This window comes from Polypterus senegalus, chromosome 10, assembly GCF_016835505.1.
Source record: "Polypterus senegalus isolate Bchr_013 chromosome 10, ASM1683550v1, whole genome shotgun sequence".
NCBI classification, from domain to species: Eukaryota; Metazoa; Chordata; class Cladistia; order Polypteriformes; family Polypteridae; genus Polypterus; species Polypterus senegalus.
The window spans coordinates 93,454,965-93,474,534 of record NC_053163.1 but is presented as its reverse complement, the minus strand read 5'-3'; the positions used below and the strand labels follow the sequence as shown (position 1 = coordinate 93,474,534).

At 41.6% G+C, this 19,570-nt stretch overlaps 1 long non-coding RNA gene across 1 annotated transcript; it reads left to right on the top strand.

Annotated features, from left to right (window-relative positions):
• The first annotated feature begins 11,153 nt into the window (after positions 1-11,153).
• LOC120537335 lies at positions 11,154-15,118 on the top strand. Its single transcript, XR_005635299.1, has 6 exons — positions 11,154-11,896; positions 13,339-13,540; positions 13,628-13,748; positions 13,854-13,923; positions 14,027-14,196; positions 15,048-15,118. It is a non-coding gene; the product is annotated as an uncharacterized LOC120537335 (long non-coding RNA).
• The last annotated feature ends 4,452 nt before the right edge of the window (positions 15,119-19,570 follow it).

The window sequence follows — 19,570 nt, the reverse complement described above, 5'->3', positions numbered from 1 at the left end:
CCTGCTCAAGCTAAATTAACACACAAAAGTGCAGATAATTATTGACTTCTTCTTGTAAACTGCCTGATGCACAGATGGATACAAGGAGATACAGCTATTTTTACATGGAACTGAAGGCTAAGGAGGCAGGCCCACTGATGGCTAAGGGCAGGACTTGTAGATTGATATCAGCTCATAGCAGGAGCCAAAGTATAAATGCTGGGGCTCTACAGCCTAGAGAGAAATCCTCCGGCAGATCCAGTCACAATGTGGCAGTGCCACCAAACAGGGCTACACTTCTTATCAGTCCTATCAGTCTCTGTTTCAACTGTGGCACCAGATTCCTTCAGTATTGCGCATTTTATTGTATAATATACCCTAAAGCTAATCCTAACAATCTTAAACACACTGGGCCGTTCCCTGGTCCCATCAGGAATGCCTGCCCCTTTGACTAAGGACTTGTACAGTCAAAGGTGTTATGTAGGTTGTAACTTCAGCAAATTGAGCATTAATGGCAGGAGAATAATAGAGCCAGTGAGTGCTGGCAGGCAACTTGGGCAAGGCCTCAGTGCTGGGGGGGTTGGACTGGATTCCAGTAAAGGTAGATTAAGAGATGAGTGGCAATCATACTTTGGGTCCTACAAAATAGAAGGAATTCCTTTCATGCCAGGCCAAACAGGTGTTTTAGTTTTAGACCATGTGCTTTGTGTGCTTTCCGTGTCCTCCGTCAATTGCACCTATATGTTCATATGTGTGAGTGCAAACAGAAATTCATCTGTCCTTCTAATTTTAGATCCATTTACTCCTATTAAGGGTCATGGAAAGCCTGAGCTGACACCCACAGGACTGGGTGCAAAGCAGGTACAAACGCTTGATGAGGCGCCAGACCATGGCAGAGAAGCTGAAATGAAGTCTGTTTTAAATGTTGTCATCATAGAAATCTTGAGCAGCACAAGAGAGTTAAAGATGAGAGGAATATGGTTAGATTTTTCTAAGAATGATTTGATCAACTCCGAAATAACCAAGCAAAAGTTATTTTCTACATTTTATGTAATCCTAATAATCTATATATAATCTAATTTATGTAATCCTTATAGTGCTTCAGTACTACTTGAGGAACGAGTAGGTTAAAGTAACCACATGGGCAGAAGACCACATTCCCTCCAAATACTAAGGTACGACATTACTTTGTTAGAGAAGCCGAGCAGACACATGGCAATATTTTTAAAGAATAGAACAAATTCAGATGTTCTACTGTTGTCAGTTGTAGTCTGTCAAGGGTAGGATGGCATCAGGGTTACTATCAACCCTCATCAATGCCTCTACCTCTCGGCATGTGCATCTGTGAGCCTCTTTAATTCACAACATTCAGCCACTTCTGTAACACATCTTTAAAGGGATTACTTTCTGTTTAAATCCCTAATATCTTTCTGCTTTTTATCATTGTCTCTGTATGCACTTCCACTAAACATATTGTTTCAATCATTCCGTACTTAGACTCTGTGTATTGCACACAAGTTAGGGACAGGGCTCATTATAAAAGGCACTATACAAATAGATTAATAAACACTGATCGAACAATTCATTGACATCTTTTTGCTGTATATACTGTGCTGTATATGTCCTACACGTCTGAAAACGTGTGTGTGTGTGTGAGAAGTTAAACAGTGATTCTGAATTGTCCCCAAGATTCATGTGAGTGTAGGTATGGTTGCTGCTGCTGCTGGGTTAGGCTCCAGCCACTAGCATCCCAGAACTGATCAAATGTGTTTGACAATGTATATTTTATGGATCTATAGTATATATGAGGGGGGGGGCACCCCAATATTCCAGGAATCACTCAATAGCATGAGTTTAGTTCGTAGTTATCGACTTTGCTGCTCGGTATCACATGTCTACAGTCCGGCTAATCCATCTGTCAAGTGGCGCACTGCTGAGACGATCAAGGCGTGTATTTCTGACATTTACTATACAACTGTGTGTGTAATAAGTTGAAAAAAGCACATCAGGAACAGCAAGACAACAATGATCGTGGCATTGATGGACTTGTTAATAAAGAGCTTCCCTGTGAACAGACTGTTAATCAGCAACATTTCACTGAATTGCTGGGGCATCTGCGAAACAATCATCAGGAAAAAATGCAAACACCGCATTATCATAAGTCAAAACGTTTCTGACCAAAGACAATGTGGCTGTGAATTTGCACCTCCTGTATTCTCCTGATCTTGCTCCCTGTGACTTTTTTTTGTTTCGTAAATTAAAACTGAGACCGATGGGAAGATGACTTGTTACTAGAGATCCAGGGAAAAAAAAATCACAGGAGTCTCTTGACACAATAACAAAAGATGAGTACAGGACATGTTATCAGGAATGGGAGAAGCACTGAGATAAGTGTATTGTATCTCAAGGGGGGTGTTTTGGAGGTGACTAAAATGAAACCACTGTAAGGTGATAACAGGACTTTTTTGTTTAACAATTCCAGGAATTTTTGGGCCCCCCCTTGGGAATGTATATATATGTATGTGTGTGTGCGTGTGTCTTTATATGCAAACTTAATTCACTATCTAATCTGCTTAATTTACTTCAGGGTCATGAGAAGTGAGTGTGAATACATAAATAACATCACGCACGCACACACCCACTCTCATTCACACAGGGCCAGCTCAGAGATTCCACTAAACCTGACACATGTTGAAGGAATGTTGGAAATAAAACCAGGGACAAGAAGAAATACCCACGCAGACACAGGAAAGGTCATATATATGATCATGTAGATAGTGTTCTGGTTGGGATTTCAGCCTAGAACTCTGTATTTGAGAGTAAGAAGAGTTACTGTAATTATTGTGCCACCATACCACTCCTGACAGATAGTTACATTTGAAGTTTCTAAAGTTACAAAAGTACAACATACTGTTCATTATGTTCAGTTTTTAGACTGCACAGCAATACCTCATAAGCACCAACGTTCCTGTCTTTTAGAACTAAGCACATTAAACCCATTGTGTGCGATCCTCATGTTCTCCCATATCACCTTCTAATATGTTTTGTTTGCTGCACAACTGACTGATAAAAGCTTCACACAACTTAACAGCACATTTGTGGCTAATTTTATTCCATGGGAAGTCTGTGTTGTACCAACATGTGGGATATATTTTAATGGACTTTAATTGCTTTATGTTACCATTCAAGATTTAACATAAACAAAAGCACAATTAATTTGTTTGAAGAAATTGAAGGATGTGTAAAACTCTCTGGTCTAAGAGACAGAAGGGATTTTCTTTAATATACTTCAACAACCTGCCCATGTCAATTCTAACACTTAGAGGACTTTACCTTCCACTTTACCTCCTTTTTGTTGTTTTATACCTGGACGAACTAAAGCCCAGTTGCCCCCTTTTTATGCTCTTATGCACTGGCATTCAATTCTTGGTGTAGGATTTCCTTGGGTATGCAACCTTATACTTAATGTTCTTGTGAAGAGCTTTAGTATGAAATTTGTTCTTTTTGACATGATTTGGTCATAGTAAATTATTTTCTCTGTGAAACACTTGTGAATTGACAAATACCTGCTACTATGTGTCTGCTTTGAGCATTTTGTTGACTACATAAAATAATCAGATTAAGTGCACATTTATGATATAAAAATAAACAAATATGCATACTAAATATATAATTAGGATACAAAGTTACTTGTGCTAGACAGAAAACACTTCCAGCCGCTAGCTTGCGTTCTTCACATTACTAACAGATATAAAGATTATGTCAATGTAGGCAGCCACTGTGGTTTGTGTATTTAATATGCTTTGCATTCAAAAACACATTTTTCTTTCATCTACAATATACGTCTTATATCTACTTATATCTATCTTATTATTATTATTATCATTGTTATTATTATGTTACATTGCTTGTTTTTTCTTTTTCTGAGTATATTATTGCTTCCTCACTATTATGAGATGTAAGTCTGTCCAAAAGTATTTATTAGGTATTAAAGAGAAACATTGAGAAAATTCTTAGTTCCCAGATATTTTAGCAAAAGTGGGTGAAGCCCATCATTAAACACGGATTGGTGTATTTTACCAAAATATCACCTGTCACACCCATGCACTTGGGGAACAAGTTACAGGCTTAGTTGATAACAACTAAGGGCATTGTGCAATAACGGTATCTCTTCTTCTTTCCCCTCTGTAGAAAGGAAGACTGACATTCCACCATCCATGACATCACTTCTGGGTACTGCCCGACTATACCCGCTTCTTCCTTCCAGAAAATGTCACAGCATAAGCCATCTTGGAGCAGACTCAATCTCCACATGGGACTGATCTCTATTTAACACTAGAATTACCAGAGTCTACGAAAAAACTTGTAGATCCGGCCCACCTTAAAACCGTTCTCACTTCTCTGCCACCGTCTTTTGTCTTCTAAATGTGCCGATTAAAAAGCGCAGCAAGCAGCCGGCTATTCCATCCCCCACCGTCGCAGAACGTTCATTAAGTTTTCCCAGCTCATGTCTTGTTTGATCATCTGGGAGTGACTCAACTGCTTCAGCGGGCAGTGAGAGTGGAAATAAAGACGCTAGATAGATTGTATACAACAGGCAAAAATAGCGACCACTTGATGACAGTATTAGCTATTATGAATGAAAGCATGAATTAATGAACAGAAATAACCGCGATCAACATTTTAAATTTAACTATTTACTTAAGAAAAAAGAAAAAAACGCCCCAGCACACAGAAAGCAGACGCTTGCAGGCAGGCAGAGCGGCAAAGGTTTAAAAAACAAAACAAAAAAAAAACACTTCCTCCCCAGCGTGGAATCGAACTCGGGTCTCTGAGACACGGGAAGCATGCCGGGCACTAAGAAACAAATCTTAGCACTACGCCAAGGCAGTTATTGCAGCATTCTTGAACCTTTTGTGATAGTGCTTATTTGATCTTTGGAAATCAGGCTTTACATATTCTATAGTTTATGCCTACATTTTGTAACATTTATTATTAAAATATGAAAATGTTTCTGTTTTAACAATGTGTTTACACAGATTACTGTAGAAACGGTGGCAGAGAAGTGAGAACGGTTTTAAGGTGAGCCGGATCTACAAGTTTTTTCGTAGACTCTGGTAATTCTAGTGTTAAGTGCTTTACCACGTGCTTTCTTTTGAGCCTTTTGTGCTCCCTTTAATATATGGGGTTTGCATATGGGTGCCGCAGTCCCTTTATGACCTTATTTTGTGTTTTCTCTTTACAATGGTATAGTCGGCAGGATTTCTCACGCAATGTAAGATCCCCTAAATGTAGCCACAATGTTCCAACAGGTGGTGGAACAGATACAACAACATCAGGTATAACTACAACAACAGCAAACTGAGATTACTGAAGTGGACGTACGTAGCCAAGCTCGAGTGGCTCTCCAAAGAGATCTACAGATTGGTCCCTCTCAGGTATTGTTGCCTTTACACCCAGATGATGATAGTGAAACATATTTTATAATTTTTGAAAGAACCGCTACCCATCATCACTGGGATCGCGGCAAGTGGGCACACATATTGGTGTCAGTCTTGTGGGGCCCAGCTCAGCATGCCTATTATGATCTATTAGAGAATGACTCTGCAGATTATGACAATTTAAAGACCGAAGTACTCCTGCGATATGGCAACACTCCAGATCAGCAGCTGAGGGCCTGCCATGAGTGGACCTTCAAGCCCAAAAAAACAACTAGATTCCAGGGATATGAAATCTGGGGTTGCGTGGCTCATTGGTTAAAACCTGAAATTAACACCAGTATGGAAATCATGGAACTAGTCGCTTGTGATTTCTGAGTTCAGGCCCTACGTGAACATCTAGCCAGGCCAGTCTAGAGGCAGGAGTACAAATTGATTGATGGTCTTATATCAGCCATTGAAAATCACTGGGTTGCCTCCCAGGTCAAAAAAACAACTCAGCATGCTGAGCGTTATAAGCCTCCCCATGGATGATTTGACTATACAGAGCCCACCCATCGTGAGAATCAGAACTTGCAGTATACTTGCCTTGTTGCTATAAGTGCGGAGAGCTTGGACACACCATTCCCAACTGCCCCCACTTTGGTGCAGCTGGGTAAAGGGAGAGAGGTACTGTTTGTTTGCTAATCCTTTAGCTTCACCCTAACCCTTAATTGAGTCCGGCAGCAACTTTTCTGTTTTCACTAGCTGTTATGTGTTTTCGCGACAGTGGGAAAAAAGGCATGATCATTTTGACCTGTATCCTTGGAGAAACATACTGGTATAGAGCCACCTGGTGTATCATCATTTATCAAAAGATCACTAAGAAAATTAGGGTGGCTGTAATGTGGAGCACTCCCTACCTGGTGATCTTCGGAAAGTATAAGTGAAAGTACAATTACCACCTCTAAAAGAACTCTAAACCTGGTCATGGAGGGGGAAAATCCCTCACAAGTTGTTCCCATGCTGTGTAGACAACCAGAAGGACACCGTATTAGTATACCCACCAAATTGGAGAAGAGTGACATAACTGTGTTGTGATCTGATGCCCTTGAGGTCACATCAGACCTGCTCCAAGAGTTACATTTTCAATTCAGACAAACTCTGGGCTCCTTTAAACGGCAGTAATGGAACGATGATTCCTTGAAATTTGCTTTGAATGCTGTTGATCTGATTGATGGACAAAGGACCAAATTATCTATTGGCCTAGTGCCAGTTGTGACAGATTCCTCAGAAGGACTGTGCTCCTCTTGATCCTGTCCTGCTCATTGACATTCTGTTTGAGTGAACAGGAGTTGATATTTTTGGTCCCCTAGATCTCTCTGCAAGAGGCCACAAATATATATTGGTGCTTGTGGATTATGCTACTTGATACCCAGAAGCCATCTCTTTGAGTGTGGCTAATTCAAAGAATATTGCACGGAAACTGGTTGGGGTCTTTGTGAGATGCGGTATCCCTAAAGAAATCCTTACAGATCAAGGGACGCCCTTTACCTTGGATACGTTCAGGGACGTGGCCAAATTACTCTGTATAAAGTGTTTAAAGACTTCCATGTACCACCCCCAAATGGATGGCTTAGTTGAGCGATTTAATCAGACGCTCAAACGGATGCTACGTAAGTTGGTCAGCAAGGACGGGAAAAAAGTTGCAGCCCCTAGTCTTGTTTGCTTACTGGGAGGTTCCTCAAGCCTCCACGGGCTTCTCTCCTTTTGAGCTATTATACGGATGGCAACCCCAAGGTCTTCTTGACATATTAAAAGAGGGTTACGAAGAATAGGCCAATCCATCCACAAACATTTTAGAATATATTGGCCAATTGCGCGATAGATGTGGTAAAATCAGGCCCACACTAAAAGAAAACATGGAACATGCTCAAGCAATGCAGGCTCATTATTAAGACCAAGGAGCAACCTAACAAAAGTTCCGACCAGGAGACCAGGTTATGGTTCTTGCTCCCACATCCCACTCAAAATTATTGGCTCACTTGCAGGCCCCCTATGAAGTTAAAGAGAGGAAGGGCTTGGTCGACCATTTGATTAAACAACCTAATATACAACCATCTGAGTGGCTATATCATACTAACCTCCTGAAACCATGGAAGGAAAGGGATCCTGATTCTTACTCCACCTCACGCCACTCCTTCTTCGCAGACAATCACTTTAACTTCAGTACTGATTTAACTTCCGACCAAAGACAAAAATCTAGAAGAACTTTCTTGATTGAGCACAACATTGTTACTGACCACAAAGTCGTCATTCAAGAATGCCCTTATTGCCTCCCTACCAAATGTGCCGAGGTTGAGCTGGAGGTCAGAAGAACGTTGGACTTGGGGGTGATCAAAGAAAGCTGCAGTCCTTGGTCCAGTCCCGTTGTTCTGGTTTCTAAGTTGGCAATTTTGCAATGACTTCCTGCTGCTTAATCAAGTATCTCAGTCTGATGCCTACCCGATGCCACATGTGGACAAACTTCTTGACCGGTTAGGGAGGGCTCAGTATTTGACCACTCTTGACATGACCAAAGGGTTTCGGCAAACTCCTTTAACAGCATCTGCAAAGGAATAGACCGCGTTTAGTACCCAAAGCAGTCACTGGTAGTATATGGTTCTCTCATTCGGTTTGCACGGAGCACCAGCAAATTTCCATCATCTGATGGATAGACTACTACGACCCCACCAAGCCTATAGTGCCGATAACATACTCTTCTATTCCAACACCTGGGAGAATCATATATAACAGATGCGTGCAATCTTTCTGGCACTAAAGGAAGCCTGCTTCATGATTAATATAAATAAATGTTTCTTCGGGTTAGTTGAGGCCAAATATTTAGGCTATTTGGCGGGCAGAGGTGTCACCCGTCCTCAGTGTTCCAAAGTTTCTGCCACTGTTAATTGGCCCCATCCAAAAACTAAATGGCAGGTACAAGGTTTTTTGGACTTGTGAGATACTATTGCCAGTTCGTACCTCATTTCTCCGAGTTGTCTGTCCCTTTAACCAATTTAACAAAGAAGCATGCCCTTAACATGGCAGTCTTCTGGGATGAAAAAACAGGATGCATTTCGTGACTTGAAAGAGGCCCTTAATTAAACACCTATTTTGATAATGAATTTTTACACACCTTTTATTTTACAGACCAACGTTTTGGATACAGGCCAAAGTATCGACAGTGTTGAACACCCTGTGATGTACCAGAGCTGGAAACTATTGGACTGCGAGACCAGATGTGTGGCGGTGGAACTGGCCCTGGCGATGAAATGGGCTATTAATGAACTGAGGTACTATCTTCTGGGCCATGAGTTTACCCTGGTGATGGACCCTGGTGACGCTCCTTTACAATGGATGGCTCTGCATTGGGAATCCAACCCTCAGGTGGTTTCTAGACCTCCAGCCTTTTAGGTTCAGCATCACTGCAGTCTTCTTCATTCAAACACCGATGCCCTGTCTTGTGTTTATGACCTCAAGGCTAAGGAGGGGGTACTGTCACATAGATACATTTTTGCAGGACCTAAACTAAAGTGTTACCAAAGTTCCAAGATGAAGCAGGGGCCACACAGTTGCCTTTTTATGTAAAGGATGCCCCTTTGGTCTCCACATTTAAATCCAAACTATACGTTCACTACTTTAATCTAGCACACCTTGATTAGAGCTGATGATTAGCTGCTTATGTGGCAACTATGTTAGATATATGCTCAATAATAAAAACTCTCCAATCAATATGAACTCTTACTGCTCCTCATATATTCTGTTTCTGTTCTTGGTATCCAGGCTGTGGCACTTGGTGGGACCAAATACATTGGGAGCATTTGGACTTCAGCAGTGGAAGGATTTAATTCTTTTTTTGACACTGTTTGTCATACATTAAGAATTTCAAAGACAGAATGGGTTTTTCAGACAGCCTTTGTCATCAAAACTGTGATATTATCTGACTTTGTGTCTCTTAGCATCAATAGTTAAACCCTTAAAGTTTTACTTTCTCATGTAATGCTATTGCCTGGAATGTTTGCCTTCTCTGCTCCACTCTTAGCTGGCAATATTTCTGTTATATTTTAGTATACTGCCAGTATACTTTATATTATCATAGTATTCTTTATTGTGTGCTAAATTTTATTTGCAGATTTTTACACTTGGTGAAGAGCACTATTCAAAAATAAATTTAATTTTGGATGCAATCTTCTACGGTAATTAACAGTACAGAAAGTCTGTCTGAGCTAACACTACAGTTAACAAGTGCCTTCAATCAACAGCATTGGTGCTTCTTTAGAATGAAATATCGTCACCTTTCACAGCCAGTTAGATGTGCTATGCAGAGGGTTTTTATTTTATGTTGACAATCATCCCATTATGATGTCACTGAATTGATCAGCAGTGTTGGGTTTGCTGCAGAGCAGGGGCATGCAGACATGAGTACTGAGCACCAGGCTGTGTTCATCATGTATGCAATGGGGAAAAAGGGATGTTATCATCTTTATTTGATCTTATAAAAAAGTCTGATGCTGTCACTGTGACACTAGTTTTTTTTTTGTGGAAGCATTGCACATTTTATGTTTGATATGATTTTGAAAAGCATACTCCCTTTGATCTTTGTGCTCCTGCACCGTTGACATGTTTGTCAGTTTTTCTTTTCATTTCCTGCTTGTTTGCTCCATAGTTTGTTTATATTTTAGACAGGTATTCATATCTGAATTGCATGGTCATGTAAGCTTTTTGATAAAGCTACCAAACTGCCACCCTTTCAAGGCTAGGGGCCAAAACAGTTAGAAACAGTTATATCATAAACAAAAAACATGTAAACAAAAAAATCAAAATAATTTTTTAGAATTGTGCTGCAAAGTTGCTACATTTTAGTCACAACAATGAAACAATGGTCTATTATTCCACATTAGCAGCCTGAAAAAGAGCAATAACTGAACTACTTTAAACTTACTAAAGATTGCTTCACACCTTAACTCTATGAAGCAAGTGTTAGCACCTACTGTACCTCCTTAAGCTAACTGCTAACGAGTATACAAGTAAAAAAGCAAATGAGTGAAAAATAAAAAAAATAGCTGATTACTTTAAATAAAAAGGAAAACAAAAGATAATGATGCTAAAGAAGTTCAGAGAAAACAATATGCAGAATGCAAAGGCACATAGAGTATATAGTAAAAGTGCATGAAAGTGTTTATAGTGCCTGAAACTGTCACCACAACCATGTGAGCACACCTAACCTCAGGGCGTAATGACTGCTCAAAAAGAAACAGTCATGGATGAGTTTTAGTTAAGGCTCAGGAGAAGAGGAGTGAGAATAACAATCAAAGATCAATACCATGAAGCAAGAAAATAAGTATTTAAACAGAGCCCAAAACATGAAGCTAAAAATCAGGGTCGGAAACAAAGTACAGTAGTAAGTAGATGGACAACCAGGAATTTGTTAGCCAAAATAACAGACACAAATAACAGTCATGAAACCAGAGTCAACACCAATGGATAAAACTACAACCCCAATTCCAAAAAAGTTGGGAGGCTGTATAAAATGTACTGTAAATAAAAACAGAATGCAGGGATTTGCAAATCTCACAAACCCATATTTTATTCACAATAGAACATGGAAAACATCAAATGTTTAAACTGAAAATTTAAGAAAAGGTCATTTTCAAATTGTTGGCAGCAACAAATCTCAAAAAAGTTGGGACAGGACGCTGTTTACCACTGTGTAGCATTTCTGCTTCTGTTAATGACACTCTGTAAACATCTGAGAACTGAGGAGACCAGTTGCTGGAATTTTGGGAGAGGAATGATGTCACCTTCTTGTCTGATATAGGATACTAGCAGCTCAACAGTTGTGGGTCATCTTTGTCATATTTTTCATTTCATGCTGCGCTAAAGGACTTCAGTTTTGTGAAAGAGTCAGCACCAGGACTCTTCTGCTAAGACGCCATGCTGATGTAACAGATGAAGTATGCACTTTAGCATTGTCTTCACTGTAAAGGACTGCTGTAAATTTACAGCTAGTTTCCTACAGTATTTTCCTGTATTTTGTTTACACAGTAACATGCTGTAATATTTTAAAGAATGGCCGTACATCTACAGCAAGGAGCTGTTTTCAAAACTTAATACAGTAATATATCAAAAATACAGTAACATACTGTAAACTAGTTAAGACACAGTAACATACTGTACAAGCAAGGCATTCTGGGATTGGTTTGAATGAGGAAGTAAGAGCGGTGCAAGCTGAGCAGAGGTTTTGGTTCAGAAAACCACATTAGAACTTTTAGAACTTCTCTTACGTCCTGTTAATTATGTTATAGCTTATAATTATTTATCTTTTTATCACTCCGCCTATTCAATTCATTTATTCTTAATATTATTCGTTTTGCTCCTTCCATTGTTGAGTGAGACCGGGAACAGCGTGTGAGGCGGGAGAATTGAAAGTTCCAGAAACAATTCATTACCGTTTTGACTTGGTGAGCCTCTGTCTCTTTTATTTTTTGTGCATTTTTTTTTACGTTTTTTTTTTGTCTATGTGAGTGAGTTCATTAGTTATTCATTTGACAATCGTTTCATATCCTCGGCATTTGTGTTTGTATGTGTGTATAATTGCATAACTTTATTAGTTAGTTTGTACTTAAAGTATCAAATAGCCTGTATAGCCCACACAACTATTTTGCCTTGCTTGTAGTGGAAAGCCATTTCGTCCAGTTAATGTTTAAACAATATCTTTATTTTTAAATTATCACAAAGTACTCTGCATATACGTTTTTGCTCAGTGTGTCATTAGACCACTTACATTCATTCAAAAAGTAAAATGTCAGTTAGACATCCTGGCATTATAAAATAACAGACGTTACCGTGTGCTATCATTTTACATATAAGGACAAAGTGATTTTGCACAAAGTACACAAGTTCCAAACTCTTTTAACTCAGTAAACTTTAAAGTTAGTCAAAGCAGTTGTGGCAGCTTAGCTATTTGTTACCAGTTAGTGTCAGCTAAGGAACCTGCTTAAAGCAATGAGTTGTTGCATATTTTTCTGACTTAAATAGATTAACCAACTGACCTAAAATGCTGCAGCGTCAATTTTGTGATCATGATTTTGAAACAATATTGCCATTTTGTCAGCACATTAAAATTTATAGTTATGTTCCTGTTATTTTATAGATCATGTATCCATCTACCTTAGAAAAAATGAATCACGCAAGGAAAACTTTTCTCAGTACATTCCTATTAAACAAACTTTAGAAGCACTGTTTTATTATTCAGGAAACAATATAAGGAAAGAAAAGCTGAAATCAGAACAAAATATATTCTCTGATTTTTCCAGTGGCAGATACATTTATGAGAACAGCGTGTTAATACTGATTCAGAATCGTTAGGTTTAATCTTATATCAAGTTGCCTTTGAAGTTGCTAATTGACTTGGATCAAAAAAGAAAAAAACCTGAGATTCTTGTTGTTTGTGTCATGGGTGCAATCCCGTTACTTTTCTGTAGGTCAAGCATTGACCACATGCCGTTAGTTTAGTTGTGCAGGATTTTAAGTACTTGGGTCAAGTGCCAGAGCAGGAGACAGTCTCAGCTCACACTACATTGGTGGATCTGTTGCAAATTTTAGTAGGAGTAGCAACTTTTGCAGATATTGTGACTGTCAAACATTCCAGTCAGGAAACACTTTACAAAAAGAACATGCATGTTGTTCTGGACAGAAATGAAGAAGGTGTTGTATCTGGGAAAATTCAGTCGATTCTCATTCACAGCAATTCCAATGTACAGTGCATGTTGTCACAAAGAAACAACTTTCTTGTAGACCAGGGAGTTCACTGATTGACATCACAAAATTTGGGTCACTTATGCATTAATCAAAATAATCTGCCTGACTGTAATGGTTCTTCGTCATTCTTTTCCATTACTAGGATGATGTCTGAGTTACAAAAAGAGATTAAGCAAACCTTACTGTGAGTAATACCAAGCCTTCCTGACGAGCCACTCAATCAGTCAGTTGAGAAATGTGTAGGCTGAGGAGTAGAAGATTTAATGTACGTGAAAGAAGAGGACTTCTTAAGAGTTCATACAACCTGTCCAGTGCCAAACTGTTCAGCGCCTGGAAAGATCATGGTAAGTCAGACAATAAGCTAATTACTGTATGTTGTGCACATTGTTTGTTGTGACACTCTTGAACTGATATTTCATTACATTTTTCAGAACAAAGAAGCAGCATTTTGGTTCAGTAATTAGTTTAACCTAGGTCTCCTCAAAATTCACCACAAATGAGCTCCTCAGGCTCCTCAGTAAGCAAATGGATGGACTCACGCTTCAAGCAGATGTGAGTTAAATATTTTTTGAAAATCATATGTATGATTGCATGCGTGACTTATATGTTGTAATGTCTGCTTGAATATTGTGTCAATTTTTTGTTCTTTTACTTCAGGCATTTGCCACTTCAGCAGATGTCCAAGGAACACTCAACTTGCCTGACAGTCCTTGAATTATAATTCTTGGTATGTAGACATAATAGTGCAGATATCGAATTGTACCTGATAAAAGATTCTCATGTTTCAGAGTACTCTTTAATGAATGTAATTTTGTAATTTTTATTTTCAGGTCAAACTCTAAGCAACCAGCAGTGGATGGTGAGCATTGAAGGTCACGTTGTATGTGAGGGAACACAACTCAGCTTTGTCTGTGGCCGTACTGCTGTGTTTGCTTCATGTGTGGACACTTTTTCTTTGGTATCGTTTCTTGTGACTGAAGACTTAGAAAGCAAAATTAAAGTAAGAAATATTCTTTATTCATACACACCAGGCAAAGGTTAAATGACAGAGAAACACAGTCCTAGGACACTGCCCTTCATCTGCACAGAGGGGCCCGTGTCCCCCATTCATATAGGGCTTTAAGACTTTAGTTACATAAGCATTATCAAATATTCTAAGGGTGGAGTATATCTGTTGGGGCCTGATGAGTCCACACCCGTTAGACACCCAAGAAGTAGCACTTGTTTTTGTACACTGTAAGCATGCAGAGTCTGCATGACTCCTACCACACACCCCATAGAACATGCTTTCTGTCACGTACATCAGATTTGTCAAGCACAAGTTATTGACCTGTATTTTTTATTTTTCCACACATGTTATAATTTCAACCTCCAATATAGGAAGACACTGCAAGCACCCTTGATTTTGTTCAAAGGTAAAACATTGGCTTATTTTCCATACATACATTTTCATTAAAACTGACTTACCCTTCCATCAGACCTTATTACACACTGCCTGTAAAAGGTTTGCACACTCCTCTTAGACACACAGTAAGCTTATTCTCCTTCTCATACCCTATGAAATTTTTGTGACACACTTTTAACCACCCTGACACACAACATGATATTTTTTCTATAAATTAAATTGGTTAAAAGTAAATATTGGCAAATTCAGTTATGTACTTGAATCTTTTTAAGAGAATGCAACTTGTTGAGAGTGCAGGAACTAAGGAACTGTTTTGAAGATGTGTTATGGGTTCACTTTCCCACATGAACCTGAAGAGGAACCATTGTAGTCATGACAAAGTGAATGATTTTTTTTATTTTATAAATAATTAAGTACATGTGTTTTTCTTTCGTTTTGTCATTTAGATGATATATTGACATCAACCCTGAACAAATGTTCAAGGCCAATCAAGGAAAAGCTACATCCAAGAAGACTAGCCAAGTAGTCCATAACAAGAAGAACGCAGTAAACCCTCATTTTTCCTATCCACTTTGTAAGATAATGGACTTTGAATGGAATTCATCCAAGATCATTTTGTTCACTTTTAATTTTGACAGTTTAGGCAATTTTTGTCTAACATGGTGTCCATCCATCCATCCATCGTCTTCCACTTATCCGAGGTCGGGTCGCGGGGGCAGCAGCTTAAGCAGAGAGGCCCAGACGTCCCTCTCCCCGGCCACTTCTTCCAGCTCTTCCGGGAGAATCCCAAGGCGTTCCCAGGCCAGCCAGGAGACATAGTCCCTCCAGCGTGTCCTGGGTCTTCCCCGGGGTCTCCTCCCGGTTGGACATGCCCGGAACACCTCACCAGGGAGGCGTCCAGGAGGCATCCTGATCAGATGCCCGAGCCACCTCATCTGACTCCTCTCGATGCGGAGGAGCAGCGGCTCTACTCTGAGCCCCTCCCAGATGACTGAGCTTCTCACCCTATCTTTATGGGAAAGCCCAGACACCCTGCGGAGGAAACTCATTTCAGCCGCTTGTATTCGCGATCTCGTTCTTTCGGTCACTACCCATAGCTCACCAAACCGGACCCCTTCAACACCCTGGCTGCGCCTAGAAATTCTGTCCATAAAAGTTATGAACAGAATCGGTGACAAAGGGCAGCCCTGGCGGAGTCCAACTCTCACTGGAAACGGGCTCAACTTACTGCCGGCAATGCGGACCAAGCTCTGACACGGTTGTACAGAGACCGAACAGCTCTTATCAGGGGGTCCGGTACCCCATACTCCCGGAGCACCCCCCACAGGATTCCCCGAGGGACACGGTCGAACGCCTTTTCCAAGTCCACAAAACACATGTAGACCGGTTGGGCAAACTCCCATGCACCCTCCAGGACTCTGCTAAGGGTGAAGAGCTGGTCCACTGTTCCGCGACCAGGACGAAAACCACACTGTTCCTCCTGAATCCAAGGTTCGACTATCCGACGGACCTTCCTCTCCAGAACCCCCGAATAGACTTTTCCAGGGAGGCTGAGGAGTGTGATCCCTCTATAGTTGGAACACACCCTCCGGTCCCCCTTTTGCCAATCCAGAGGCACTGTCCCCGATGTCCATGCGATGTTGCAGAGACGTGTCAACCAAGACAGTCCTACAACATCCAGAGCCTTAAGGAACTCCGGGCGTATCTCATCCACCCCCGGGGCCCTGCCACCAAGGAGTTTTTTGACCACCTCGGTGACTTCAGTCCCAGAGATGGGAGAGCCCACCTCAGAGTCCCCAGGCTCTGCTTCCTCATTGGAAGGCATGTTAGTGGGATTGAGGAGGTCTTCGAAGTACTCCTCCCACCGACCCACAACGTCCCGAAGTTCAGGTCAGCAGCGCACCATCCCCACCATATACGGTGTTGACACTGCACTGCTTCCCCCTCCTGAGACGCCGGACGGTGGACCAGAATCTCCTCGAAGCCGTCCGAAAGTCGTTCTCCATGGCCTCTCCAAACTCCTCCCATGCCCGAGTTTTTGCCTCAGCAACAACCGAAGCCGCGTTCTGCTTGGCCTGCCGGTACCTATCAGCTGCCTCCAGAGACCCACAGGACAAAAAAGTCCTATAGGACTCCTTCTTCAGCTTGACGGCATCCCTCACCGCGGTGTCCACCAACGGGTTCGGGATTGCCGCCACGACAGGCACCGACCACCTTGCGGCCACAGCTCCGGTCAGCCGCCTCAACAATAGAGGCACGGAACATGGCCCATTCGACTCAATGTCCCCCCCTCCCTCGGGGCGTGGTTGAAGTTCTGCCGGAGGTGGGAGTTGAAGCTACTTCTGACAGGGGACTCTGCCAGCCGTTCCCAGCAGACCCTCACAACACGCTTGGGCCTACCAGGTCTGACCGCATCTTCCCCACCATCGAAGCCAACTCACCACCAGGTGGTGATCAGTTGACAGCTCCCCCTCTCTTCACCCGAAAGTGTCCAAGACATATGGCGCAAGTCCGGCGACACGACCACAAAGTCGATCATCGACCTGAGGCCTAGGGTGTCCTGGTGCCAAGTGCACATATGAACACCCTTATGCTTGAACATGGTGTTCGTTATGGACAATCCATGACGAGCACAGAAGTCCAATAACAAAACACCGCCGGTTCAGATCGGGGCCATTCCTCCCAATCACGCCCTTCCAGGTCTCACTGTCATTGCCCACGTGAGCATTGAAGTCTCCCAGCAAAACGAGGGAATCCCCAGAAGGTATGCCCTCTAGCAACCCCTCCAGAGACTCCAAAAAGGGTGGATACTCCAAACTGCTGTTCGCATATGCACAAACAACAGTCAGGACCCTTCCCCACCCGGCGGAGGGAGGCCACCCTCTCGTCCACCGGGGTAAACCCCAATGCACAGGCTCCGAGTCGGGGGGCAATAAGTATGCCCACACCTGCTCGGCGCCTCCAGAGTGGTAGAGAGTCCAGCCCCTCTCAAGGAGATTGGTTCCAGAGTCCAAGCTGTGCGTCGAGGTGAGTCCGACTATATCGAGCCGGAACCTCTCGACCTTGCGCACTAGCTCAGGCTCCTTCCCTTCAGAGAGGTGACATTCCACGTCCCAAGAGCCAGTTTCTGTAGCCGAGGATCAGACCGCCAAGGTCCCCGCCTTCGGCCACCACCCAACTCACACTGCACCCAACCTCCTTGGCCCCTCCCATAGGTGGTGAGCCCATGGGGAGGAGGACCCACGCTTACCTCTTCGGCTGTGCCCGGCCGAGCCCCATGGGTGCAGGCCCGCCACCAGGCACTCGCCATCGAGCCCCACCTCCAGGCCTGGCTCCAGAGGGGGGCCCCGGTGACCCGCGTCCAGGCAAGGGAAAACGTCGTCCAAGGTTTTTATTCTTCATCAGAGGTTTATTGAACCACTCTTTGTCTCATCCCTCACCTAGGACCAGTTTGCCTTGGGTGGCCCTACCAGGGGCATAAAGCCCCGGACAACATAGCTCCTAGGATCATTGGGACACGCAAACCCCTCCACCACGATAAGGTGACGGTTCAAGGAGGAGCTAACGTGGTGTTCTTATTCTATTTTAATGTGAAAGTCAACATTGGTGTTATACTTTTAAATTTAGTATTGAATGCTGCACTATGTTTATTGCCAGTGTTTCCCACCTCTGTTGCAACCATTTGTGTTTATCTGAAATAATGAAAGACTGCTAACAATTAAAAAAACTGGTAATGTAAAAAGCTAATCAAGACCATAAAAATAAATGTTTATTGGAATGTTTCAAATGAAAGAAGCATTATTTGTTTAAATTAATCTGTCAGTAAATATTGCAATATAATGTCCTTTTCAATGCTGTAGTGACACTATAAAATGGTATTCACAGCATGACCAGTGTAAAAATACAATACATAACTATAGAAAATACAGTTCTAACATTTTCTCATGTAATTTTACAGTAAAATACTGGCAGCAGAGTTGCCAGCCACATACTGTATGTTTACAGAGAAGCTGCTGTAATTAACATTTACAGTATAACACTGTAATTTCATAATACAGTATTGTACAATTATATTACAGTATCATACTGTATTATGAAATTACAGTGTAATACTGTAAATGTTAACTACAGCAGCTTCTCTGTAAACATACAGTAAGTGGCTGGCAACTCAGCTGCCAGTATTTTACTGTAAAATTACAACGAAAAAATTTTACAGTGTTGTTGAAATATGCAAGGACTTCCGTTGTGAGGATGGCAGTATATGTTGCTCTAAAACCTTTCAGCATTGATGATGCCTTTCCAGATGTGCAAGCTGCCAATTCCATAGGCACTAATGTGCCCCTATATCGTCAGAGATACAGGCTAGTGAACTGAGCGCTTATAATAAGCCAGATAGTCCCTCTCCTCTTTAGTCCATGTTTTCCAAAAAGAATTTCAGCTTTCAATTCATCTGACCACAGAATAGTTTTCCACTTTGCCTCAGTCCATTTTAAATGAGCTTTGGCACAGAGAAGACGGTGGCATTTCTGGATTATGTTCACATATGGCTTCTTCTTTGACAGATAGAGCTTTAACCTGCATTTGTGGATGGCATGATGAACTGATGAATGATTTCTGGAAGTGTTCATGAGCCCATGCAGTGATTTCCATGACAGAATCAGGCCTGTTTTTAATGCATTACCGCCTGAGGACCCGAAGATCACAGGCACAGATCACAGATTTTCAGCCTTATCCCTTTCTCATGATTCTCTGAATCTTTTGATGATATTATGTACTGTAGATGATGAAATACTCAAAGTCTTCACAATTTTACACTGAGTAACATTATTCTGAAATTGTTCCACAATTTTTTAATGTAGTTTTTTGCAGATTGGTGAACTCTGCCCATCTTTACTCCTGGGAGACTCTGCCTCACTAAGATGCTATTTTTATACCCAATCATGTTACTGACCTGTTGCCAATTAACCTA